General features: G+C 47.2%; 1 long non-coding RNA gene across 1 annotated transcript; it reads right to left on the bottom strand.

Moving 5' to 3' along the window:
- Positions 1–575: 575 nt before the first annotated feature.
- LOC109746050 (uncharacterized) lies at positions 576–4,247 on the bottom strand. The gene is made up of 3 exons (XR_012181504.1): positions 2,938–4,247; positions 2,084–2,174; positions 576–852 (listed from the first exon to the last, which is right to left on the bottom strand). It is a non-coding gene; the product is annotated as an uncharacterized lncRNA (long non-coding RNA).
- Positions 4,248–4,988: the final 741 nt, after the last annotated feature.

Here is a 4,988-nt window from a genome sequence, read left to right on the forward strand (position 1 = left end):
CGTAGTTGCGGATGCTTGCGGGAGGGTTAATAATAAGTAGGAGGCTTGTTCAAGTAAGAACAACACCTAAGCACCGGTCCACCCACATATCAAATTATCAAAGTAGCGAACACGAATTAAACCAACATGATGAAAGTGACTAGATGAAATTCCCGTGTACCCCCAAGAACGCTTTACTTATCATAAGAGACCGTTTTGGCCTGTCATGTGCCTCAAAAGGATTGGGCAACCTTGCTGCTTTTGTTACTACTATCGTTACTTGCTCGTTACAAATTATCTTGCTATCAAACTACTCCGCTACTTACAAGTTCAGCACTTGCAAACATTAACTTACTGAAAACTACTTGTCATTTCCTTCTGCTCCTCGTTGGGTTCGACACTCTTACTTATCAAAAAGAGCTACAATTGATCCCCTATACTTGTGGGTCATCAAGGCTATCTTCTGGTGCCGCTGCCGGGGAGTGAAGCTGTAACGCCCACGATGCGGCTATATCTCTCACGCGTCGAGGCACGACTTAGAGGCATAACCGCATGGTAGGTTTTGTCGCAAGAAGGGTCATCTTCACACAATCCCATGTAATGAACAAGAATGGGATAAAGAGAGTTGGCTTACAATCGCCACTTCACACAATACATAAATAAATCCATACATCATCCAAAGTACACACATAGACAGACTACGGTCAAATCCAAATGAAAAGAAGATAACCCCAAATGCTAGATCCCCGATCATCCCAACTGGGCTCCACTACTGATCATCAGGAAACGAAACATAGTAATGACCAAGGTCCTCGTCGAACTCCCACTTGAGCTCGGTTGCGTCATCTGCACTGGTATCGTCGGCACCTGCAACTGTTTTGGTAGAATCTGTGAGTCACGAGGACTCATCAATCTCACACCCGCTAGATCAAGACTATTTAAGATTATAGGAAGGATGGGGTAATGAGGTGGAGCTGCAGGAAACACTAAGCATATATGGTGGCTAACATACGCAAATAAGAGCGAGAAGAAGAGCAACGCAACGGTCGCGAAGCTAGAAGTGATCAAGAGGTGATCCTGAAACTACTTACGTTCATACATAACCCGAACAGTGTTCACTTCCCGGGCTCCGCCGAAAAGAGACCATCACGGCTACACACACGGTTGATGTATTTTAATTAAGTCAAGTGTCAAGTTCTCTACAACCGGATATTAACAAATTCCTATCTGCCACATAACCGCGGGCACGGCTTTTGAAAGATAATACCCTGCAGGGGTGTCCCAACTTAGCCCATCATAAGCTCTCACGGTCAACGAAGGATATTCCTTCTCCCGGGAAGACCCGATCAGTCTCGGAATCCCGGTTGACAAGACATTTCGACAATGGTAAAACAAGACTAGCAAAGCCGCCTGAATGTGCCGACAAATCCCGATAGGAGCTGCACATATCTCGTTCTCAGGGCACACCGGATGGGCAAGACGTCGGGTTGGCATAGACCCTGGTTGCCCAGGGGGCGCCGGACATCGCCCAGTTTGGACCAGCACTCGAAGGAGCACTGGCCCGGGGGTTAAAATAAAGATGACCCTCGGGCTCGCGAAAACCCAAGGGAAAAAGGCTTAGGTAGGCAAATGTAAAACCAAGGTTGGGCCTTGCTGGAGGAGTTTTATTCAAGGCGAACTGTCAAGGGGGTCCCATAAATCACCCAGCCGCGTAAGGAACGCAAAATCAAGGAACATACACCGGTATGACGGAAACTAGGGCGGCAAGAGTGTAACAAAACACCAGGCATAAGGCCGAGCCTTCCACCCTTTACCAAGTATATAGATGCATTAATTACAATAAGAGATATTGTGATATCCCAACATAATCATGTTCCAACATGGAACAAACTTCATCTTCACCTGCAACTAGCAACGCTATAAGAGGGGCTGAGCAAAAGCGGTAACATAGCCAAACAACGGTTTGCTAGGAAAGGTGGGTTAGAGGCTTGACATGGCAATATGGGAGGCATGATATAGCAAGTGGTAGGTAGCGCGGCATAGCAATAGAGCGAACAACTAGCAAGCAAAGATAGAAGTGATTTCGAGGGTATGGTCATCTTGCCTGAGATCCCGCAAGGAAGAAGAACGAGTCCATGAAGAAGACAAACGAACGTAGTCAAACGGATCCTCACAACTCCGGAACGAAACCGAAGCTAACAAGAGGAGCAAACCGGAAAGAAGAAAACAACATGGTAAAACACACAAGCATAATCATGACATGATGCACAAACAAGTATGATGCATGTCCGGTTTAAAGAGGCATGGCATGGCAAAGTGCACAAACAATACTACAAATTAAGTGGAGCTTAATATGCAACGAGTTGCATATTGACGAAACACCACATTGACATATTTAGTTTAATCTCGTTTAAGCTACCAAACAATATTAAATGTTGTTAAACATGGCAAGAGGTGAAACGTAAGTAAACTAACTATTTAGGCAAGTTTAAATGAGGCCGGAAACAACAAACAACAATTCCGGAAAATCCCCATATGCATATTTTGAATTCGGTACTGTTCTGCCCTAAACCATATATTAAAGTTGTTAGACAGCAAAATTAAGTGCACCATGATAAACTAGGCATTTTCTACCCCATTTACATATAAAGTTTATTAAAATTGGAGCTATGGTTATTTAGTTATGAAATAAATCATTTTAACATGGCATTTAAGAAAATTTAAACAAACATCAAGTTTAAACATTTTAAACATGGATGAAAGTTGCAAAATATGAAACTAGACAGAAATCTAAGCATTTTACATGTTGAAATCATTTTAAACTGATGCACCATTTGTGAGTTATTAAATGCATGATCTAGAGGGACTTTTCCGCAATGCAGCGTTCTATGGAAATTAGACAAATTCGCAGCAGGAAAAAAAACATCAGGCCGAAACTGCTGGGCTCTGGGCGCTCACCATGGGCTGAGGCCCAGGTCGGTGGCGGCGGCTGGGGCAGATCTGGAGCAGGCCAGATCTGGAGGGGAAGCAGGCTGGGCCTTGGAGCTGGCTGGCGACGCGGGGCCCACGTGGAAGGTTGAAGCGGTCAACGGGCGCAGGTGGGAGACGATGCAGTGGCTGCTGCTCGTTGCAGGGGAAGCAGAGGCCGGCGACGCGCGCTGCAGCGAACGGCGACGGACCTTGGTGGAGGGGTTCCGCGCGGGAACGACGGGGATGGGCGCGGGAGGACGAATCCGTCCGTCTCCCAGCTCGGCCTGGTGCAAACGACGGCGAGGGAGTTGCGGGCAACCATGGCGAGCTCCTGGTTGCCTCCTGGAACAGAGAGGGAGAGGCATGAGAGACAAGGAAGAGAACTAGAGGGAGGAGGGCAGGGGCACGAGAAGGGCGACCTGGCAACGCAGGGGAGAGGTGGAGGCGAGGATTCGGCGAGGCGGCGGAGTTCCTTCGGCGGCCATGGTGCCTGGCGTGCTTCTGGCCAGGGCGTACCTGCTCCTACAGCAGATGGGCAGAAAACAGAGGGTTCAGAGAGGGGAAAACGGGAGGAGCATGGGAAGGAGAAGAAGGGGGCGTCAGTGCTCATCTCCGGCGAAGCTTGCCGGCGGCTTGACTCTGGTGGCGCGAGGCCGCCATGTGAGGGAGCTCGGGGGTGCGGGGACGAGGTGGCTCTGGACGGCGACGAGGCGGGGCTAGAGCTGCTGCGGGAGGAGTCCGGCGAGGAGCGGCTCGGGAGGCCTCAAGCACGAGGAGCGGGTCTGGCTACTCTGGTTGGTGGGTGGAGGAAGACAAGGAGAAGGGGATCCCGAGGTGGATCGAGACCGGGCGGCGGCGGTGATGGGGACAAACCTCCTAGAAATTAGGGTTGGGATGATTTGGTAGGTGATGGTCTTATATATAACAAGTGGATTTTTAGGTAGGGGTATTTGGTCCCTCCGATTTTAATCGGTCGGTCGAGAAATAAATAGATAGGGAGTCTAAATAAGAAAACGGAGATGTTTTATAGATGTTTGGGGATGATCCGAATCCAACGGTGATGGCTGAGCGGTTCTGGTTCGGGGCAGTTTCCGGACTCGTGTGAGGGGTTTGAGCATTGTGTAGAGAGGGTCAAACGGTCGGGCAACAAAAGAATGGTCGGTCTTGAGAAAGGTCAACAGAGATGAGGAAGAAGCGGCAACTATCAACGGGTGCAAGTTTTATGAAAACATGCGATGCAATGCTCATGATGATATGATGAATGCAACAAACAAAATAAAACACACGGCGAACACGAAATATATGGAAGGCATCTGGAGCATCGGTCTCGGGGCGTTACAACACTCCTCCACTTACAAGAGATATCGTCCCGAGATCTAAGATGGCACCGGAGGCATAACGGAAGATGAGGAGAAGAGGTAAAACTAAGTTGCTTCTTGTACAAACGAGTGAAACCAAAGAACCTTGAGAGGTTAAACAATTTTGAGAAAAGAATACAACGGAGATGAACGAGATTACAAACACTCTGTTAGAAAAGGGGAACAAGGAACATTATGAGAACCTTGTGGGTTGAAAGACATGAAACAAGGGTTTAACAAACCAAAAGAATATGAAACCACACCGGTATAACGAGATAGCCAAGGAACAAGAATGACATAATTTTGACAGCACTCCGGTTGAAAAAGAGAAGGAAAACTTGATAAGATGAAAAGAAATTGAAGAGATGACACAACACTCCGGTTAAATGGATAAGCAAGGAAAGAAGATGATCTTGACAAAACAAGAAGATGGGTCGAAGAGAGCAATATCACAATGCCTCCGGTAGAAATGAAAGAATGCAATGAAAAGAATGGAGAAGAAAACAACATGTTCTACCTTAAGTGAATTTGAGAGAGCATCCTTAAAAGAAGGATAGAATGGAGTTGTTGAAAAATCAACAAAGAAAGGATATGATCTTCGTGGGCTTATGGAGACATCTCAAAACTTGAGGTGAATTCTGCCACTAACGAAAACAATTGCTTGCTTGAGATCAACGAAGA

The sequence above is a fragment of the Aegilops tauschii genome, chromosome 4, assembly GCF_002575655.3.
Source record: "Aegilops tauschii subsp. strangulata cultivar AL8/78 chromosome 4, Aet v6.0, whole genome shotgun sequence".
Taxonomy (NCBI): Eukaryota; Viridiplantae; Streptophyta; class Magnoliopsida; order Poales; family Poaceae; genus Aegilops; species Aegilops tauschii.